Below are 23,872 nucleotides of genomic sequence, written 5' to 3' on the forward strand. Positions count from 1 at the left end.
TCACTAGGAAGGGTAGTGACCAGAGCAGGCAAGCCTGTCTGGTTGCCTTGGACACTTACTGAAAGAGGCTGGAGTTGTTGATCAACCTGCCCAGGCCTCATTTTCCCTCCTGAAAGCAGGAAGTCATCCATTGAACAAGCAACTCTTGTGTCCTTGTATAAAGTCAACATTTTCAAGGTAAGAGTCCCGTGGTCTCTGTTTTCTTCCTAGAACCCTAAATTCTGAGTAAAGAGCCTTGTCTGAGGATCTGGTGCCCACTCCACTTCTTGGTCTATAATTCCACCTCTGAAGCACTTAAATTCCAATATCTTAATTCCTTAGCAATTAGGAAACCATGTTTTGCAGCCTTTCTCATTCTCACACCCCTCCCCCCCACACACACACTGTCCACAAATTACACCCTTTACTGTGTATCTTGGGTAGTTTGGGAAAAGATGACAATTTAAAAAGTCCTAAGTAGGAAATAAGAGTAAACTGGTCAAAGAAGACAGATTGGAGAAATAAGAGGTTTGGCCTAGAGCTGGAAGAAATGTGATATGACTTCAGGCCTAGAAACAACTAACCTAAGACAGTGGAGATCTTGCATTATTTTGAGGCAGAATTTAGAAGGAACCACATCATGAAAACTGTCCCAGAAACATGACAACCAGACTGTCATGTTAAAGGCCATGCACTCCAGCCCTTCACTTGTGCTGAAATCACTCACAACATCCCCACCAAGTGGTCGCCCTGGCCCGCATGCTTGTAATTGCCACCCTCCTGTAATACTTCTATCTTGGAGCGTTCCAGGAGGCTCTACAACAGACCTCCAAATGTCTGCAGGTAGGAATGGTCTCCCTTGAATGTACTCACCAGTCCTTACACTAGTTATCAATTCCTACAGCACTTCTCTACTGAGTTGCTCATCCAACCTGCTGACCTTTGCAAGTAGCTCCAGTTTGCTTGTAAGTATAGCTCCTAGAACTCTAGTTTTTTAAAAATATGTATTTTTGTTTTTATTTATTTGTTATTGCATAGAGACAGAAATTGAGAAGGGGTGGGAGACAGGGGAGAGACAGACACCTACAACCCTGCTTCACCACTTGCGAAACTTTCCTCTATACAGGTAGGGACCAGGGACTTGAACCTAGATCCTTGCACACTGTAATGTGATTGCTTAACCAGGTGTGCCAATGTTTGGGCCCTAGAACTTTAATTTTAAGCTCAATCATTCCTAGGACAAAATGGAAGTGCATAGGTCACCTGCTTGATTGTAAATGGTAACTTTTCTAAGTGATGCTGCACATAAGCCCGCAGGAAATTAGACACTTAAAGGCATTTTAACTTCACAACAACAACTTTAAAAAGAAAGAAATGGCGAGTGTAAGTGGTTACAAAAGCAGAATTGGAATTTGACCTAATTTTCAGATAAGAGACAATATTCATTCTTTTTACTACTCAACAAACATCAGCTTCTTACAATGCTACATAACAAGCTTCTTTAAAATTTTGTTTATTTATTTTTTTAATGAGAGAAACCAGATCATCACTCAGCTCTAGCTTATGGTGGCTCTAGGGATTGAACCCAGAACCTCTAGGGGCTTCAGTCATGCAAATCCTGTGTTGCACCGTGTTAAACTATGTCCTCAGTCCAGTAAATTTCTTTCTTTTTTTTTTATAGCTATCTCCATATGCTTCCAGTTAATAAACTGTGTGTAGTCTGTTCTTGGACAGGACAGAGTTTTTCTTTCTTTCTTTCTTTCTTTCTTTCTTTCTTTCTCTCTTCCTTTCTTTTTTTTGCCAGACTACTGCTCAGTTTTGGCTTATGGCATTGTGGAGGACTGAACCTGGGACTTCAGAGCCTCAGGAATGAGGGTAACTTTGCATAACCATTGTGCTATCAACCCCCACCCTAGATTTTTTTTTTCTTTTTGAACCAAAGGATAGAACTTCATCTTTATACTACTTAAACTTGAGATAATTCAATTTTACCCATTACTACAGCATCTTTTGATGTTTTAGGTTCTAATTCTGTACTCTAGTATATTTACATCTTGCTCATGATTAGTAACTATTCTATACATTCAGGGAGTCCAGTGATGTACACGTTACGATTTATATATATTCATCCAAGTTGTTTAACAGCTGAAAGACAGCACTAAGCAAAGAGTAACTTGCTGTGGACCATTTGAAGAGCTCCTTCAGCTTGAAATCTCTTCATAAGTTAACACCTGTTGGCATATATTGTTTTAGCCAGCTATGATTCACCCTTACTGTATAATCACCTAGCCTGTGTTTTTCTTCTTCTTTTTTCCCCTTTTTTGTTGCCCTTGTTGTTTAACGTTGTTATTATTGTTGTTGTTATTGCTGTCGTTGTTGGATAGGACAGAGAGAAGTCGAGAGAGAAGAGGAAGACAGAGAGGGGGAGAGAAAGATAGACACTTGCAGACCTGCTTCACTGCCTGTGAAGCAACTCCCCTGCAGGTGGGGACCTGGGGGCTCCAACCAGGATTCTTACTCTGGTCCTTGCACTTTGTGCCATGTGCACTTAACCCACTGCGCCACCGCCCGGCTCCCCTGTGTTTTTCTTCTTAACTACCAAATATTATGAGAGACCTTGCTGAAGTCCAAATGAATATTCAGTTTCCTTATTATGGATTAAGGAAGAAGGACATTTTTGTCATCTGCCACAGCGAAAGATACAAAAATGCAGAAATCTCATCGTAATATTTTAGTAAAGTGTGTGTGTGTGGGGGGGAGGTAATCTCATTGGAGATGTCATTACACCCTCATGAGATTTGTTGAGAGAAGATGGAGGAAGATGCTAAAACCTAGGAGCACAGCAGCAGTGAGTCTGCTGGCCTCCAATAAATAGTAAGCTTTCAGGTTCTGGTGTGTGTGAATATGTTGGAGTTAGCATTTTGTCACAATTTCATTTTTTAAAAGCCTCTTTAACTTGGAATCCAGGAGAAGCAAAGCTCAGGGAAAGCTGAACACATGAAAGAATGCCTTTTCTTATGTCCTCAGCATTTCTACATCTTCGGGAAATGTGAACTGTGTAGAAAGAGAGCGGTAGATAAGAAAAGTGCAAGACTCCATATAGGTTTGCTTACCTACCATACGGAGATCTCAGTTTATTGTTCTTGGGTCTCTTAGAATTCCAAGAATCTTTTCACATCATCAGCATAGAAGCAGCAACAGGAGTATTCTTCTGTCATGCTACTCTTATGTAAGTGTGTCAAAATAGTTTACACCCTGAAGTTATATTCAAAGACTACAAGTTATGAAACTAAATTAACACTGAGGAGGGAAATGTAACTGTCAACATATCCATATGTTTAAGTCCTAGTCTTTATACATATCATCCTTTTTTGGTTATACATGCAGCATCATATATAAACTTTATGCATACATACTTTTTGTTTACAGATATACAACCCATTTTATGGAAGCTACAATGTCATAAATACAATATGATCTAATAGAAAGTTTCAATAGTTCCATGCCATAATTTTCTCTTTTAGCCATAATGATAAGAGAAAAAAGAAAAAGAAACTGAACCTAGAAAGATGCACTGGAATGGAAGAGAATTCACCTGCATCACATTAGAAGGGCTGAACAGGGCACATAGGTTAATCTCCCAGTCATGGGCAAAAAGAATAGTATGGAAAACTAAAGCCAGAAAAATAATACAGGAAAGAGATTTGTCTGGAAATAAATACAACCCACATGTCCTGCCACTTATGGAAGGCCTTTGTATGAAAAAGGAAAACTAATAAACCATTATGCAGATTTTTATTTTTTAAAAATATTTATTATTCCCTTATTGTTGCCCTTGTTTTTTTATTGTTGTAGTTATTATTGTTGTTGTTATTCGATAGGACAGAGAGAAGTCTAGAGAGGAGAGGAAAACAGAGGGGGAGAGAAAGATAGACACCTGCAGACCTGCTTCACCGCTTGTGAAGTGAATCCCCTGCAAATGGGGAGCCAGGGGGCTTGAACCGGGATCCTTATGCTGGTCCTTGCGCTTTGCACCACCTGCGCTTAACCCTCTGTGCTACCACCCGACTCCCAGGGAGATTTTTAAAAAGAAATTGCAGAGCAAAGAGAAGGAAATGAACCACAAAACAAACAAACAACCTCACTATCAAGTTAATAAATGAACTTGAAACAAAACAGGCATGGCAGGTAGTTAAGTGATTGGCATCGAATGAGGGGTTCAGATAATTATGGAGAAAAGATATAAAAGGTTACAATAGAATGCATGTATGTAGAAGACAAGGACTATATAACAGAGAAATCAAATGAGATAAAAAAATCATATAAAATACAGAAAATGCAGGGGCCAGGCAGTGGCGCACCTGGTTAAGCACACACATTACAGTGTGCAAGGACCTGGGTTCAAGCCCCTAGTCCCCACTTGCACAGGGAAAAATTCACAAGCAGTGAAGTAGGGCTACAAGTGTCTCTCTGTCTCTCTCCTCTATCTCCCCCATCTCCCTCAATTTCTGTCTATCCAATAAGTAAATAAAAACAACAAATAAACATTTAAAAAATGAAAAGAAAAAAACAGAAAATGCTTCGTAATAAAATGTATTTATTTGCAGGTGAAATGCTTCAGAAAAGTTGACATTAGAAAGCAAGAGTATTTAGGGGGCAAGGGGGTGGCACACCCAATTAAGCGCATAAATTACTATGTGCCCTCGCTCCCTGCCTGCCTACACTTGTGAAGCCAGGAGTGATGAAGCAGGTGTCTATAGGTCTCTCTTTATATGCATATATATCCCCCTCCCCTCTCAATTTCTATCTGTCCTATCTAATACAAATAGGAAAAAAGGGGGAGGGGGAAGAAAAGAAAGAAAGGAAGGAAAAAAAGAGAAAAAGTGACTGCTGGGAGCAGTGGATTTGTAGTGCTGGCACCCAGCCCCCACCAATAACCCTGGTGGCAAAAACAAAACAAGAGTATTTTGCAGATACCTATCATGGGAAGATGAGAAATTGTACCTATGTGTCTAGCTCTACTGTAAATCATTAAACCCCCCCATAAAATGATTTTTAAAAAGTCAACAAGATCTGGGTAGTGGTGCACCTGGTGGAGCAGACATTACCATACTCAAGGACCTGAGAGCCTCCAATGCTGTGGTGTTTCTCCATTCTCTGAAATAGAAAAGTTGACCCAGGAGCAGTGAAATCACACATCCGGGAGACCCCAGCACCACCAAAATCAAGCAAAAACAATTCTCAAACATGAGGCCAGTTCTTTTCATAATAATTTTACTCAATAATGGAGTCAGGTGACAACTAATTTGGTGGAATGTACCCGTTACCATGTATGTGTAGGCCCCGAGTCCATTCCCCAGTGTTTCATTAAAAAAAAAAAAAAATCACTCAGATTTAAATCCTGATAAAAATATAGGAGTCAACAACAAATAACCCAGGAAAGCAGAAACCCTGATGAAGGGATACATACCGGGTGGGGTTGCTTTGCAAGTGTACTATCCAACAACAACAACAACATCAATAATAATTACAACAATAAAACAACAAGGACAACAAAAGGGAATAAATAGATAAATATAAATAAATAAATATTGAAAAAATAAAAAAATATTTTTTCCTCTATCCTTCTAGGTTCCTGATTGAGACACCCTCATCCTTGGAAAAAAAAAAAAAAAGACATTCACTAGGGAAAAAATAAAAATCAAGTTTTATAGCATGCACCCATGGGGGAGATCTGGGAAAACTGAGCAACTCCCCCAAAATGATCCACCATTCCAGGTTAAATACCAATTTAACTAAAGTCAAAAGCAAGCTGGTTTGGGGGTGGGGTGGGGAGCAGCCAGCTGTGGGAGGCCATCAGGCAGAGGACAGCCTTCTCTATTGATTAATATATCCATACAGATCTGATCACTTTTCACTTGCAGACAGGAAGGCATCCTATACAAGCAACAGTTTCCTACTCCAGGATGGCTTCTACTTAGTTTTCAGGGTTTTGTTTATGCCTGTGTTTCTTTAAAAGAGTCATTCTGGAAAAAGGTCCTTCTGCCCAGAAGACATATTTGGGCAACCCTTCAATTCGAAATATCCGAAAACCTGTCGTCTTACTATTCTTTCTGTGAAGTCTGTGCTTCTTTAATGTTAAAGGTAGAAGAGTTTATGATAGTGGCGTTCTAATCATTTCCTTATGTATTCATCTACACCCCACACCTAACTAGAGGAGTATATTAGTTGTATACATATTTATATACATGTACTGTTCGCCGCCCTACTGTGCAAAGATTAGCCTTACCTATTTGTCCTGCAAAGATTGCATATGGAGACCGAAATTTAGCTGGGCACATAGTCAACTTCATTTTTTTTTTCTCTAAATGATGTCACAGTTTTTAGAGGTTTGTAAACAATTTCACGTGCACATCATTAATAAGCACCTTGAATTTTGATGTAACAAGCTTGTTGCTGGAAGAGTATTAAACAAGGAGACATATGTTCCTTTTTAAGAGGATTTTAATCATCTTTAGTTATTGCATAGAGACAGCCAGAAATCGAGAGGGTAGAGAGAGACAAAGAGAGAGAAAGGGTAGGAATAGATAGCATAATGGTTATGCAAAGAGGCTCTCCTGCCTGAGGCTCTAAACTCCCAGGTTCAATCCCCAGCATCACCACTTGCAAAGCTTTCTCCATGCAAGTGGGGACCAGGGGCTGGAACTTGGGTCCTTGCTCATTGTAACACTCAACCAGGTGCACCACCACCTGGCCCCAAGACATTTATTTTCTATCTTTAAGACACAGAATGTCCAGTGAGTTTTTATTTTGTGTAAAACAGTTGATTACTTCCCTCCTAACCTATGGTTTTGTTAATTAATCCTTTCTTTAATAAAAAATAAATAAAAAAAAGAAAAAAAAAACAGTTGATTACCTCCACTGAAAATATTAAATATTTGTGGCATAGAGTTCAGTCAACAATATTTGCTACAAATGTCTATTTTAGCTTATATGCTGTCTACAAAATGACTTCCTGGATTGCTACTGTAAAAAAGTCTCAAATATCAATCTAATTCTGACTTAAAGGGTTGGTTAATATAAAGGGAAATGCTGAGGTGATTCATGTAATAGTTAAATTTGAGGTTTTTAGAACTACCAAGCTTGAATAACTTAACAAAACGTTTGTAAGGGAAAAACTGAACCACATGGCCAAGTATTAAAACAAATCTCCGGCCCGGTCAGTAGCGCACTGGGTTAAGCGCACATAGTGCATTGTGAAGTGCAAGGACTAAAGGATCATGGTTCGAGGCTCCAGCTCTTCACCTGTGTGGCGGGGGGGGGGGGGGGGAGCTTCACAAGTAAAGAAGCAGGTCTGCAGGTTTCTATTGTTCTCTCTCCCCCTCTCTATCCCTCCTCTCTCAATTTCTCTCACTCCTATCCAACAACAGCAGCATCAGCAACAACAATGAAAAAAAGATGGCCACTAGATACAGTGGATTCTTAGTGGATTGGTAGTGCAGGCACGCAGCCCCAGTGATAACCCTGGAGACAAAAAATATATATATATAAGAAACTATCATTTAGTCTCCTTCACCAGAAAAGGCTATCTAAATCATTGAACTTTATATTCAGAATCCAGAATATTACAAGTGAAAGGTTTTTAGGAGTCTAAGAAATGTTAAGTCTAAGAAATGTTAAATTTTATCAATTCTAAGTGCTAAATGTTTATTTATTCCATTCTTTTCTCTTTTCATTTCAGACAACAAAGTCACTTAGCAGTTAGTAACATCCAGATTGAAGCAAACAGATGCCATTTAGAATGGTCAGTTCAGCTGTTTTTATAAATCTTGTTCATGACCTAACATAAGAACCATGCTTCTCGTGCAGTCAACCAATTGGTTCAAGTACTTCACATTATGTTCTATCATTTCTGACTGGAAAACAGAGTGCTTGGGTTATTGCTACTAATACCATATTTATTTAAATGCTATTTTTATTTATACAAGCATCAGTTATTATTTTTCTTCCTCCTAGAATGCTGGCCTTGACCTATCTTCAAGACAGAAATAGTTTCCTCTTCTCTCTCTCTTCCGATCAAAGAAGGACAGAAATTGAAATGGGAAGAATGATTAATGAAGGTATGGTGCACTCCTTAGTCCTTATTTTGGTATTTTTTTAAAATAAAAATAGTAATAATAATAAAGTATGCAAAGTCAAGTTCACCTACAAGATGCTGTATAATATGGTGATAAAATAAACTAGCAAAAATGGAGCCTATCACACATTGCAAAGTAAGTGATTAACTCTAAAATGATGACTGTCTTTTTGTAAAGGTCATAGAAACAGTTGAGCAAATTTGTGTTATAATGCCAAAAATTGGTAGAAATACATTTTCCCTAACATTGCTTTTACCTGAAAAGGTGGAGGTGGCAGACCACACAGTGTGATAAAAAAGAGCAAACCTTCTGGAGTCAGAGCCATCCCCAGCCTACACCTCCCCAAAAAGAAACTTTCCCCCCCTAAGAGTCAGCTTCCTGGGGGCCCGAGGTGGCACACCTGGTTAAGCGCACAAATTACCAAGCTCAGGGATCCAGGTTCCAGCCCTGGCTTCCCACTTGTAGGGGGTACACTTCACAAGCAGTGAAGCAGGTCTGCAGGTGTCTATCTTCATCTCCTCTCTCAATTTCTCTCTGTCCTATATAATAAAAATTAGAAAGAAAAAAAAATGGTCACAGGGAGTGGTGGATTCATAGTGCTGGCACCAAGCTGCAGCAATAACCCTGGAATAATTTTGATGGCAATAAAAAAAAAAGAGCTTCTTCACCTTACAGAGTTAATGGAAGGATTCAGGATGAAGTATACCAGGCGTATGGCAGACAGTGAGTACATCCTCTGACTGTGATCAATTTTCCTGTATATTGATTGTATTAACATATATATATATATATATACACACACATATATATCAAAGTGGTAGATATGAAAATTGGCAATGCTAATAAATACTGATATGTTTTGGCAGCTCTGCTACCTTTTTTATTTTTAATTTAAAATTTTTTAAATATATTTATTTATGTATTTATTCTTTTGTTGCCCTTATTGTTTTATTGTTGTAGTTACTATTGTTGTCGTCATTGCTGGCTGGATAGGACAGAGAGAAATGGAGAGAGGAGGGGAAGCCAGAGAAGGGGAGAGAAAGACACCTGCTTCACTGCTTATGAAGCTACTCCCCTACAGGTGGGGTGTCAGGGGCTCCAACTGAGATCCTTGATGCCAGTCCTTGTGCTTTGTGCCATGTGCGCTCAACCTGCTGCGCTACCACCCAACCCCTCATTTATTAAGTTTTAGTTAAAAGCCTTAACTTGAAGATTTCTGTCAATTAATTTTTTAAAACATTTATTTATTCCCATTTGTTGCCCTTGTTGTTTTATTGTTGTAATTATTATTATTGTTGTCATTGTTGGATAGGACCGAGAGAAATGGAGAGTGAAGGGGAGGACAGAGAGGGGGAGAGAAAGATAAGACACCTGCAGACCTGCTTCACCGCTTGTGAAGCGACTCCTCTATAGGTGGGGGGGGGGGCTCGAACCGGGATTCTTATGCCAGTCCTTACACATGCGCTTAACCCGCTGAGCTACCGCTGGACTCCCTTTTGTGAATTAATTTTAACCGGGATCCTTATGCAGTTCCTTGCGCTTTGCGCTACCTGCGCTTAACCCGTTGCGCTACCGCCTGACTCCCATCTGCAATCTTTTTTAAAAAAAGAAATAAGATGTAGTTTTTTTTATTTTTTTTAAAAACATTTATTTATTTATTTATTCCCTTTTGCTGCCCTTGTTGTTTTATTGTTGTTGTTAGATAGGACAGAGAGAAATGGAGAGAGGAGGGGAAGACAGAGAGGGAGAGAGAAAGAGAGACACCTGCAGAACTGCTTCAAGGCTTGTAAAGGGACTCCCCCTCAGGTGGGGAGCCGGGGGCTCAAACCAGGATCCTTACACTGGTCTTTGCGCTTTGCGCCACTTGCTTAACCTGCTGCGCTACCACCCGACTCCTGATTGTCTTTATTTTTATTTCCAATCTTTTTCTCTTGTCAAATTTCACTATATTTTTCTTTCTTTCTTTCTTTCTTTCTTCTTTTCTTTTCTTTTCTTTTCTTTTTTTTTTTGGTCTCCAAGGTTATTGCTGGGGCTCGGTGCCTGCACTACGAATCCACTGCTCCTAGTTGCCCTTGCTGTTTATCATTGTTGTTATTATTATTATTATTGTTATTGCTGTCGTTGTTCTTGGATAGGACAGAGAGAAACTGAGAGAGGTTGGGGAGACAGACACCTGAGACCTGCAGACCTGCTTCACCTGGCCCCCTTCACTATGTTTTTTATGTTAGCACACATTTTTTAAAACAACCCACAAATACCGCATCATATATAACACTTGTGGTTTAAATCTCTCAAAATATATAGATGAGATAGATGGTACTTGAAAAAAGAATGATTTAGAAAGCTAGCATAAACTGAAGTAGAGGAAGCTAGATATACAGATATTGAGGTAAGAACAGGTCAGGCAGAGGGAAGAACCAGTACAAAAGCCCGGAGGCAGAAACATGCTTAGAGTGTTCAGGAAATAGCAAAAAGGCCAGTGGGGCAAGAGCAGATAGATTGAGGGGGAAGAGCGTTCAATGAAGAGAGAATGGGGTTGTAGGAGAGCAAACATCTGCCACCCCACAATATATCTCTGGCAAAAGGATTATTTTGTGGGAAGGGCCTTGACCCCAGTAATATGGTTCCATCTGAAGGCTTTATCTTCAGGAGCAAGGGAAGCAAAATATTGTTATGCAAAAAGATACTCATGCCTGAGGGTCCCAGGTCCCAGATTCAACTCCCACCTCACCATAAGCCAGGGCTGGTGTTTCCTTCGCCTCTCCTCTCCTCCCCTCTTCTCCCCTCTCTGCTTCTCTTCTTCTCATTGAAATAAAATAAATCAAAAAAGAGGAGCCAGGCAGTGATGCACTTGGTTAAGCACACATACTACAGTGCTCAAGGACTCGGGTTCAAGCCCCTGGTCCCCACCTGCAGGGGGAAAGCTTCACAAGTGGTGAAATAGAGCTGCTGGTGTCTCTCTGTCTCTCTCTTTCTATCTCCACCTCCCCCTCTCAATTTCTCTCTGTCTCTATCCAATAATAAACAAAATTTGTAAAAAGTCTTCCTAAACATTGCCCTTAGGGCAGAGTTAGATCGCATAATGGTTATGCAAAGAGACTCTCATGTCTGAGTCTCCAAAGCCCCAGGTTCAATCCCCTGTACCACCATAAACCAGAACTGAACTTCAGCAGGTGCACCACCACCTGGTCCCTCCTCCTTTCTCATTAATAACCAAATTTTAAGGGGCCGGGTGGTGGTGCACCTCATTGAGCACATGTATTACAATGCACAAAAAAGCAGGTTCGAATCCCCGTCCCCACCTGCAGGGGGAAAGCTTTGCGAGTGGTAAAGCAGTGCTACAGGTGTCTTTCTCTCTCTCTCCCTCTCTATCACCCCCTTACCTCTTAATTTCTGTCTGTCCTTACCCAATAAATAAAGGTTTTAAAATTTTTTTAAAATAACCAATTTTTTAAAATCTTAAAAAAAACCAATAAAAATAAAATTAAAAAATTAAAATAGGGGGCCGGGTGGTAGCGCACTGGGCTAAGCGCACATAGTACGAAGTGCAAGGACCCACTCAAAGATCTTGGTTCGAACATCCAGCTCCCCACCTGCAGGGGGTCACTTCACAAGTGGTGAAGCAGGTCTGGAAGTATCTTTTTTTTCACCCCCCTCTCTATCTTCCCCATCGTTCTCAATTTCTCTCTGTCTTATCCAATCAAGAAAAAAAGAGAAAAAAAGATGAAAGAAAGAAAGAAAGAAAGAAAGAGAAAAGATGGTCGCCAGGAGCAGTGGATTTGTGGTGCCAGCACCAGCAATAACCCTGGAGGCAACCACAACAAAATAATAACAAAATAAAATAAAAATAAAGTAAGGCCCGTATTATTCTCTGGATTAACAGTTGACTTGGGGGGGGCATGGCTGTGTGAATAGAAAATTTCAAATGTCCCTCTGAGTTTGTCAAGACTGGATAAATAAGCAAATATGAGACTGATTGGTAAGATAAAAATTAATGTTTGGTTATTGGGTAGCATTCTTTTAATGTGCTAGTGAACTCTATATGCCAAGCCAATTATGACACTGATAAACAAAGTTCAAAGGGTTAAGTTGGTGCTTAAGACATCACAGTAGCCCAGTTGCACTAATGACTGTTGATGTGAAAATCTTAAATAAATATTCATACACATTTATGTAAACGTGTGATTTTTGTGCATATTCACACACACACACACACACAATATGTAAACAAATACAACCTACCAGTATGTTAAACTTTAAGCGTCTCAAGAATTAAAAAAAAATGTTGAGGTTGGTTAAAACTGCAAGCTATGGGAGTCGGGTGGTAGTGCAGCGGGTTAAGTGCACATGGTGCAAAGCGCAAGGGCTGGCATAAGGATCCCAGTTCTAGCCCCCACTCCCCACCTGCAGGAGGTCGCTTCGCAAGCAGTGAAGCAGGTCTGCAGGTGTCTTTCTCTCCTCCTCTCTGTCTTCCCCTCCTCTCTCCATTTCTCTCTGTCCTATCCAACAACAACAGCTATGACAACAATAACAACTACAACAAGCACAATAACAAGGGCAACAAAATGGGAAAAATAGCCTCCAGGAGCAGTGGATTTGTAGTGCAGGCATCGAGCCCCAGCAATAACCCTGAAGGCAAAAAAACAAAAAACAAAAAACCTACAAGCTGTATTTCCCAAAATGTCTTTGCTAGCCAGCTTCCTGTTTTAAGTTCTGGTAATGGAAGGAACTAGAAGGAAACTGGAATGAGCTAAGGGGAAGAAAGAACTTCTTTTACATTTTTCGTTGTAGCTGTGACACGGCTCTAGCAGTGGCAGTTCATTCCATCAATAGCAGGCTGTTCCAGCCTGCAGCTTCCCTTAGAAACAGCCTATGAGTGCCCTTCCTCAGATGTCTCAGTCCCACCCTACGGAGCTGCTGTGAGCACTGGACATGAGCAACAGCTGGGCAGGACCTCTCTTCAAAGGTCTGAGCACCAAGTTCACGGGTTCCCTTCTCTGAAAACATAGATTTTAGTCATGCCAGCCTCTTCTTATTTTCCAACTCCTACAAGGGGGAGCTGCTTCTTATAATCATTTTGTCAGCATGACCTCCATTTTGCCTGTGTTCTTTCAGTCCTCTGCTGCCTGTGCCAGTCAACCTCTATACTGAAACTTCACTGTCGAGCAGATCTGTTTCTCTCCTCTCCTCTCCTCTCCTCTCCTCTCCTCTCCTCTCCTGTCCTCTCCTCTCCTCTCCCGGATCAACTAGGAATACCAAAGGAGACCACCTGGGACTGAAACAAGACAGGACTAGAATGACTACAGGAACCCATCAAATCACTGGTGAGTGCAAACACGTGGCTGGTGACAGAGAGGAGCCTAGGGAGAGACTAAGTGGCTGGTAACAGTCCGTCGCTCTATCAGTTGAGACACCACCTCCAGTCTGTTCCACCAACAAGGGGACAGCTGAAGGGAGGAGAGGACTCCGCGGAGACTCACCAAGTGCAGGCCTGAGTCTCCATTGCTATTTCCCTCAAAATCTGGAGCAGCGGCAGGGAGGGACACCGGAGGACAGATATCTAACCAGGAAATTCAGGAGAAGACCTATAACTCCGAGGCATAGCTGTGGTGCTGTGAAAGTCTCTTTGCATAACCACTGGACTATCTCTGCCACACCCTGCCTTATCTCGTGGTTAGGAGTCAATGATTAAGTTAGAAGCCCTCAGGCTCCCATAGCCTACAGAGAAGAAAAAAAAGAGGCTTTTAAATCACTGAGCTCCAACTCAGGGATTAAAATACTATTGAAACAACTGTTAACTTCCACCACTGTGAACCCTTTAATTACCTTACTTAGACACAAGTCAATCCAGAAAATAGTGATCAGTAATTTGAAAAGTACTAAGAGAGGGAACTCATAACATAATATATAAAATGGGTAAACCAACAAGAAGAAATATTGGAGAAACTAACGAGGACAACAGTCCAGCTAAAAGCCCCCCAAAGGGTGAAGCACAAAATAATGAGTTCAACATCCAAACATTAGCTAAGGAAATAATCACAGGAGTGAGTAAAGAGTTTGAAAAAATTGTAATGAGAACTACAGGAACAACAAATGAGACTCTGGAAGAAAACACTAACTATCTCAAGGTTATTAGAGAGCTGAAAGCTGAAATAGCTGAGCTAAGAACACAACTAGCTGAACAAGCTAAAACAGTATCAGAACAGGGAAACAAAATAGATAAACTCCAGAAAACAGTAGAGGGCAGAGAGAATAGAATCAATGAGGCTAAAGACAGAATTAGCAAGATCGAGGATGAATTAGAGACAATTAAAAAAGAAGAGATCTCAAAAAGAGATTAAGATGCTGAAAACAACAACAGAGACCTATGGGATGACTTCAAAAGAAACAGTATACACATTATTGGCTTACCAGAAGAAGAAAGAGAGGGAGAGGAAGAAAGGATTCTTCAGGCCATAGTAGCTGAAAACTTCTCTAGTCTAGACAACATCAAAAGATTCAAGAAACCAAGAAGGTCCCAAACAGAATTAACCCAGACATAAAGACACCAAGACACATCATTTTTAGAATGGAAAGGAATAAGGATAAAGAAAGGATCCTGAAGCCTGCAAGAGAAAAACAAACAGTCACCTACAGAGGAAAACCCATAAGATTAGCAGCAGACTTCTCCACACAAACACTACAGGGCAGAAGAGAATGGCAAGATATCTATCGAGTGCTCAATGAGAAAGGCTTTCAACCAAGAATACTATATCCTGCTAGACTTTCATTCAGACTAGAGGGAGGCATCAAAACCTTCTCAGACAAGCAACAGTTGAAGGAATCAACTATCACCAAGCCTTCCCTGAAAGAAGTTCTGAAAGATCTTCTATAAACAGTCAGACCATCATAAATAGGACATATATCAGAACACTCTAAAACTCTACAAGAATGGCGTTAAAATATCTTCAGTCTTTAATATCAATAAATGTCAATGGCCTGAATTCACCTACTAAAAGACACAGAGTAGGAAGATGGATCAGAAAACACAACCCAACAATATGCTGTCTACAGGAAACCCACCTGACTCAACAAGACAAACACAGACTTAAAGTGAAAGGATGGAAAACTATCATACAAGCCGATGGCCCACAAAAGAAGTCAGGAACAGCTATTCTCATATCTGACACGACAGACTTTAAAATAGATAAGATTAAACAATGATAGGAATGGACACTACTTGATGCTCAGAGGATCAGTCAATCAAGAGGACTTCACAATTATTAACATCTATGCACCCAATGAGAAGCCATCTAAATACATCAAACGTCTACTGAAAGAGCTACAGCAATGTATTAACAGCAACACAGTCATAGTAGGGGACTTCAACACCCCATGCTCTCAACTTGACAGATCATCCAGGCAGAAAATCAATAAAGACATAAGGGAGCTAAATGAAGAGATAGATAAACTAGAACTATTGGACATTTTCAGAGTCATTCATCCTAAGAAATTGGAATACACATTTTACTCAAATCCACATGGGTCATTCTCAAGGATAGACCATATGTTAGGCCACAAAGACAGCATCAGCCAATTCAAGAGCATTGAAATCATCCCAAGCATCTTATCAGACCACAGTGGAATGAAACTAACACTTAACAATCAACAAAAGATTAGTAATAGGGAGTTGGGCAGTAGTGCAGCAGGTTAAGCGCAGGTGGTGCAAAGCCCAAGGACCAGCATAAGGAATCCGGTTTGAGCCCCCGGCTCCCCACCTGCAGGGGAGTTGCTTCACAGGTGGTGAAGCAGGTCTGCAGGTGTCTATCTTTCTCTACCCCATCTGTGTTCCCCTCCTCTGTTTCTCTCTGTCCTATCCAACGACATCAATAATAACTACAACAATAAAACACAACAAATAAATATTAAAAAATAAGAAAGATTAGTAATAGTCCCAAAATGTGGAAGCTCAACAGTGCACTTCTTAACAACCTCTGGGTCAAAGAGGAAATCAAGGAAGAAATCAAAATGTTTCCAGACTTCAATGAAAATGAAGACACAAGCTATCAAAATATTTGGGACACAGCTAAGGCAGTACTGAGAGGGAAGTTAATAGCTATACAAGCACACATTAGAAAACAAGAAAAAGCACAAATAAACAGCCTGATTGCACACCTTAAAGACCTAGAAGAAGAACAACAAAGGAACCCTAAAGCAACCAAAAGGACAGAAATCACTAAAGTTAGGGCAGAAATAAATAACATTGAGAATAAGAAAACCATACAAAAGATCAACGAAAGTAAATGTTGGTTCTTCGAAAGAGTGAACAAAATCGACAAACCTTTAACCAGACTCACAAAACCAAAAAGGGAGAAGACCCAAATAAATCAGATAGTAAATGAAGGAGGAGATATCACAACAGACACCACAGAAATTCAACATATCATGTGAGGTTTTTATGAACAACTATATGCCACCAAGCTAGAGAACCTGGAAGAAATGGATGATTTCCTAGATACCTACCAACTTCCAAAACTATGTAAAGAGGAAGTGGATAACATGAAGAGGCCCATCACAGCCAATGAAATTGAAACAATTATCAAAAACCTCCCCAAAAATAAAAGTCCTGGACCAGATGGTTTTACAAATGAATTCTATAAAACCTTCAAAGAAGAACTAATACCTCTACTTTTAAAAGTCTTCCAGAAGATTGAAGACACTGGAATACTCCCTGCCAGCTTCTATGAAGCTAACATCACTCTGATACCGAAAGCAGACAGGGACACAACCAAAAAAGAAAACTACAGACCAATATCTCTGATGAACATAGATGCTAAAATACTGAACAAAATTCTAGCCAACTGGATACAGCAGTATATTAAAAAGATTGTTCATCATGACCAAGTGGAGTTTATCCCAGGCATGCAAGTTTGGTTTAATATACGTAAATCAATCAATGTGATCCACCACATCAACAAAAGCAAGACCAAAAACCACATGGTCATATCAATAGATGCAGAGAAAGCCTTTGACAAAATCCAACATCCCTTTATGATCAAAACACTACAAAAAAATGGGAATAGATGGAAAATTCCTGAAGATATGGAGTCTATATATAGCAAACCTACAGCCAACATCATACTCAGTGGTGAAAAACTGGAAGCATTTCCACTCCGATCAGGTACTAGAAAGGGCTGCCCACTATCACCATTACTATTCAATATAGTGTTGGAAGTTCTTGCCATAGCAATCAGGCAGGAGCAGGGGATTAAAGGGATACAGATTGGAAAAGAAGAAGTCAAACTCTCCCTATTTGCAGATGACATGATAGTATACACAGAAAAACCTAAGGAATCCAGCAAGAAGCTTTTGGAAATCATCAGGAAATACAGTAAGGTGTTAGGCTACAAAATTAACATTCAAAATCAGTGGCATTCCTCTATGCAAACACTAAGCTAGAAGAAACTGAAATCCAGAAATCAATTCCTTTTACTATAGCAACAAAAACAATAAAATATCTAGGAGTAAACCTAACCAAAGAAGTGAAAGACTTGTATACTGAAAATTATGAGTCACTACTCAAGAAAACTGAAAAAGACACAAACAAGTGGAAAGATATTCCATGTTCATGGGTTGGCAGAATTAACATCAAAATGAATATACTACCCAGAGCCATCAACAATTTTAATGCTATCCCCATGAAGATCCCAAGCACATTTTTTTAGGAGAATAGAACAAATGCTACAAATGTTTATCTGGAACCAGAAAAGACCTAGAATTGCCAAAACAATCTTGAGAAAAAAGAACAGAACCGGAGGCATCACACTCCCAGATCTCAAATTGTATTATAGGGCCGTTGTCATCAAAACTGCTTGATACTGGAACGTGAATAGACACACTGACCAGTGGAATAGAGTTGAGAGCCCAGAAGTGAGCCCCCACACCTATGGACATCTAATCTTTGACAAAGGGGCCCAGACTATTAAATGGGGAAACCAGAGTCTCTTCAACAAATGGTGTTGGAAACAATGGGTTGAAACATGCAGAAGAATGAAACTGAACCACTGTATTTCACCAAATACGAAAGTCAATTCCAAGTGGATCAAGGACTTGGATGTTAGGCCACAAACTATCAGATACTTAGAAGAAAATATTGGCAGAACTCTTTTCCGCATAAATTTTAAAGACATCTTCAATGAAAAGAATCCAATTACAAAGAAGACTAAGACAAGTATAAACCTATGGGACTACATCAAATTAAAAAGCTTCTTCACAGCAAAAGAAACCACTACCCAAACCAAGAGACCCCTCACAGAATGGGAGAAGATCTTTACATGCCATACATCAGATAAGAGTTTACTAACCAACATATATAAAGAGCTTGCCAGACTGAACAACAAGACAACAAATAACCCCATCCAAAAATGGGGGGAGGACATGGACAGAATATTCACCACAGAAGAGATCCAAAAGGCTGAGAAACACATGAAAAAATGCTCCAAGTCTCTGATTGTCAGAGAAATGCAAATAAAGACAACAAGGAGATACCACTTCACTCCTGTGAGAATGTCAGACATCAGAAAAGGTAACAGCAGCAAATGCTGGAGAGGTTGTGGGGTCAAAGGAACCCTCCTACACTGCTGGTGGGAATGTCAATTGGTCCAACCTCTGTGGAGAACAGTCTGGAGAACTCTCAGAAGGCTAGCAATGGACCTACCCTATGATCCTGCAATTCCTCTCCTGGGTATAGATCCTAAGGAACCCAACACACCCATCCAAAAAGATCTGTGTACACATATGTTCTTGGCAGCACAATTTGTAATAGCCAAAACCTGGAAGCAACCCAGGTGTCCAACAACAGATGAGTGGCTGGGCAAGTTGTGGTATATATACACAATGTGGTATATATACACAACTCAGCTGTAAAAAATGGTGACTTCACCGTTTTTAGCCAATCTTGGATGGACCTTGAAAAAATCATGTTGAATGAAATAAGTCAGAAACAGAAGGATGAATATGGGATGATCTCACTCTCAGGCAGAAGTTGAAAAACAAGATCAGAAAAGAAAACACAAGTAGAGCTGAAATGGAATTGGCATATTGCACCAAAGTAAACGACTCTGGGGTGGGTAGGTGGGGAGAATACAGGTCCATGAAGGGTGATAAATGACATAGTTGGGGTTGTATTGTTAAATGGGAAACTGGGGAATACTATGCATGTACAAACTATTGTATTTACTGTTGAATGTAAAACATTAATTCCCCAATAAAGAAATAAATTTTTAAAAAAAAGATCAGAAAAGAAAACACAAGTAGAACCTGAAATTGAATTGGTGTATCGCACCAAAATAAAAGACTCTGGGGTGGGTGTGTGTGGAGAATACAGGTCCAAGAAGAATTCAGAGGACCTAGTGAGCGTTGTATTGTTATATGGGAAACTGGGGAATGTTATGCATGTACAAATTATTGTATTTACTGTTGAATGTAAAACATTAATTCCCCAATTAAAAAAATCAGAAAAGAAAAAAAAAATCAATTAAAAAAATAAATCTTTGCTACCAAGATACCTATAGTAACTCCTGTTTTTGTTTGTTTGTTTTTCCTTTTGTTGCCCTTGTTTTATTGTTGTTGTTATTGATGTTGTCGTTGTTGGATAGGACAGAGAGAAATGGAGAGAAAGACACCTGCAGACCTGCTTCACCAGTTGTGAAGCGACTCCTCTGCAGGTGGGGAACCTGGGGCTCGAACCAGGATCCTTCCACAGGTCCTGACTCCTGGTTTTGTGGATGGACCCTGGCTGCAGAAACAACCTTGGCTATAGTCCGTTTTGAATTTTTCCAAATCTCTTCTTTTTCGAGTCAACTGTAATACTTCTGTGAATATATCCATTTGAATGGAGCTGAGCTAAGTATTTTCTTCTAGTTCTTATAATTGCTGTTTCTGTGATGATAATCCTAATCTCATTCACATTTTTAAAATTCTTTTTTAAAAAATATTTTATTTATTTATTAATGAGAGGGAGAGAGAGAAAGAACCAGACATCACTCTGGTACATGTGCTGCCGCGGATTGAACTTAGGACCTTATGCCTGAGAGACCAACGCTTTATCCACTGCGCCACCTCCCGGACCACTCTCACTCACATTTTACTTTTTATGTTTATTTATTCATTTATTTATTTATTTATTTATTTTTATCAGAGCACTGCTCAGCTCTGGTTTATGGTTTTGCGGGGAATTGAACCTGGAACCTGGAAGCCTCAGGCGGGAGAGTCTGTTTGCATAACCACTATGGTTATCTCCCCCATCCCTAATCTCATTCATAGATTTTTGTATTTGTTTTCATTTTCTTGTTCAGGCTGTCTAGTTTTTTCTTTGTTGTTGTTTGGTTTTTGTTTTTTCCCTTAGGCTGCCTAGCTTTATTGCCCCTCCCTGATTCTAAAGAAACAACTGCTTGTAAATTTATTTAGGGCTTATTTTTTTCTCCTTTCGGATGGAGCAGCCACCTTCCAGTAAATCGCCAAAATGACTAACACAAAGGGAAAGAGGAGAGGAACCCGCTATATGTTCTCTAGGCCTTTTAGAAAACATGGAGTTGTTCCTTTGGCCACATATATGCGGATCTATAAGAAAGGTGATATTGTAGATATAAAGGGAATGGGCACTGTTCAAAAAGGAATGCCTTACAAATGTTACCATGGCAAAACTGGAAGAGTCTACAATGTTACCCAGCATGCTGTTGGTATTGTTGTAAACAAACAAGTAAAGGGCAAGATCCTTGCCAAGAGAATTAATGTTCGCATTGAGCATATTAAGCACTCTAAGAACAGAGACAGCTTCTTGAAACGTGTGAAGGAAAATGATCAGAAAAAAAAAAAAAAACGGAAGCCAAAAAGAAGGGGACTGGGCTTCAACTGAAGCGCCAGCCTGCTCCACCCAGAGAAGCACACTTTGTGAGAACCAATGGAAAGGAACCAGAGCTGCTGGAACCGGTTCCCTATGAATTCATGGCATGATCAATATAAAAACATAATAAAATATCTGGACTATAAAAAATTGTTTAGGAATTTTTGTCATTTTTCCTAATCTACTCTAGTTTCAGAATTCATCATGTGAAGTTTCGCTATATGAATGCCTTTCTTCTGCTTTGTTTGGTTGTTTTGGTGCTTTTCTCTGCAGCCTTCTAGTTCATTTCTTTTCATCTTTCTTATGTACTGATAAAAGTACTTAAGGGTACAAATCTATGTTTGATTACTGCTTTAGTTGTTTTAATTCTTCAGATAGACTATTTCTGGTTTTGGTATCATCTTTGGCCCAAGAGTTGTTCTGAGAGTTTATAAAAGTTCTAGATGGGGGCCGGGCGGTAGTGCAGTGGGTTAAGTGCACATGGCGCAAAGTGCAAGGACCAGCATCCTTGAGCCCCGGGCTCACCACCTGTAGGGGGGGTTGCTTCACAAGCAGTGAAGCAGGTCTGCAGATGTCTATCTGTCTCTCCTCCTCTCTAACTTCCCGTCCTCTCTCGATTTCTATGTCCTATCCAACAACAATGACAGCAATAGTAACAACAATAATAATAGCAACAACGATAAACAACAAGGGCAAAAAGGGAAAAAAAATAGCCTCCAGGAGTAGTGGATTTGCAGTGCAGGCACTGAGCCCCGGCAATAACCCTGGAGGCAAATAAAATAAAAGTTCTAGATTGTGAAGTGGGTTTAGCTTCTTTTAAAAAATATTTCATCATGGTCTGGGAGGTGGCATAGTGATAAAGCTTTGGACTCTCAAGCAGAAGGTCCTGAATTCGATCCCCGGCAGCACATGTGCCAGAGTGATATCTGGTTCTTTCTCTCTCCTATCTTTCTCATTAATAAATAAAGAAAATCTTAAAAAAAATATTTCATTTGAATAAAAGAGAGTTGCAGAGGGAAAGAGACCAGGGCACTGTTCAGCTTTGGTTTATGGTGATGCTGGGAATTGAACTTGAGATCTCAGAGCAGCATAACCTTCATGCTGTCTCCCCAGCCCCATGAGTTTAACTCCTATGCTTGTTATTAATTTAGGTTTCACTCTTGGAAGTCAGCAGATTTAATCTATGTGATATATGCTTTGGGGGATGTATTAAAGCTTGTGGATTATTTTCTCAATCCTAATACACACTTTTATTTTACTGCCCTTTTTATTGACTCTAAGACCTCTTTAATGTCTATGAAATGGAGCTTCTAAGCAACAATTAACGATATCTCACAATTATAACCGGCAGCATTTCTACTTAATGGAAGATAAAATAATATTAGTTCTTACAAGCTGAGGGCATCTTAAATTTGGTGAATGTGATTTGTTTGAATCATTCTAAAACTGTAACATAATTCACAATCTCCATAAAAAGAAATTTGACAACTTCTTAGGTGTTTTTTTTTCCTCTATAGCTACTACTGAATCATGGGTGTGTCTTATTGATGAGATCTTGGTACCCATGATATAGTTTTTCTTTCTTTTTTTATATTTATTTATTTATTTATTCCCTTTTGTTCTTGTTTTATTGTTCTAGTTAATATTGATGTCGTTGTTGTTGGATAGGACAGAGAGAAATGGAGAGAAGAGGGGAAGACAGAGAGGGGGAGAGAAAGACAGACACCTGCAGACCTGCTTCACCGCCTGTGAAGCGACGCCCCTGCAGGTGGGTAGCCTGGGGCTCAAACCGAGATCCTTACGCGGGTCCTTGCGCTTTGCGCTGCGCTACCGCCCGGCTCCCGATAGTTTTTCTTATAACTCTGTGGATAGCTAAAGAGAAAACATTATTTCCTATTTTCAGAGTATAAAGTTCATTGTGTAGCTATTCAATTAACTATCTTAACTGTGTTATTTGACTTTTCTACAAAATCCTACTTCAATTTTGATGATGGTGGTTGTGGGGAGTTGGTGGTATCGCTGATCTTATTTGATCTGCTCTACTGCAGAATAAGTCAACATCTCCAGCTTGAACATGTTATCAATTTCTCATTGTAGTTCCTTCAGGTCTTTAATTTATGCATTTTGATTATATATTATTTGATGAATAAATACGTTCTTTATTTGAATTGTATCTTTTATCATTGAAAATTGATTCTCTTTGCCATTTCAGTGTGTGTTTTTTTGTTAATTCAACCTTACAGGATATTAATTTCAGTGACTTATTCTCACTTTGTTTCCACTTGCCTGATAAGTCTTGCCCATTGTTTTAATTTAAATCTCTGTATATCAAACTGTTTTCATGGTAATTGGATTTTACCAGCTTCCCCATTCCTTGTTTGTTTATTTTTTAACTTTAGTTCATCTCTTGGTTGACTGGATTTTGTCATCAGGTGAAATTTTTGTTTTTCCCAAGAAGAACCTGTAAGTGCAGTATTCTCTGAGTTTTTACATGTCTTAAAATATCTTACTGCTCATTTTTTTTAAATCTAGAAAAAATTTTAAACTGACTAATGACATTATTGGGATCAAAATTCAAAATGTCTTTAGAATATGCAGGAAGAATTTTTTTTATTATTATTACAGAATTGCATGTCGACAGGGGTTTGAATCCACACCATTCCCACCACCAGAGTTCTGAATCTTTACTCTCCCCACTATAATCCACCACAGTTCCCCTAAGGTTGTAGACATGGGCCAGCCATCATCTCCACAACTATCTGTCCACATTTATATATAGTTGCCCCTGCTTTTTCTGATTCAATCCTCTCTTCCATCTAAGCCACTCACAACATCATAGCTACCTCCATATGTCCCTCTCTTTTTCCTTCTC

The 23,872-nt window shown here is 39.6% G+C and overlaps 1 long non-coding RNA gene and 1 pseudogene across 1 annotated transcript in view; both read left to right on the forward strand.

Annotated features, from left to right (window-relative positions):
- The window catches only part of LOC132535734 (uncharacterized), a 33,733-nt gene continuing 9,861 nt past the window's right edge, over window positions 1-23,872 (forward strand). Inside the window, exons 1-3 of the long non-coding RNA XR_009547454.1 lie at window positions 1-177; window positions 884-944; window positions 7,996-8,099. This is a non-coding gene — a long non-coding RNA (uncharacterized LOC132535734). The remainder of the gene's footprint in view (window positions 178-883; window positions 945-7,995; window positions 8,100-23,872) is intronic.
- LOC103113651 (large ribosomal subunit protein eL21-like) lies at window positions 20,566-21,150 on the forward strand (annotated as a pseudogene).

The sequence above is a fragment of the Erinaceus europaeus genome, chromosome X (assembly GCF_950295315.1).
Source record: "Erinaceus europaeus chromosome X, mEriEur2.1, whole genome shotgun sequence".
NCBI classification, from domain to species: Eukaryota; Metazoa; Chordata; class Mammalia; order Eulipotyphla; family Erinaceidae; genus Erinaceus; species Erinaceus europaeus.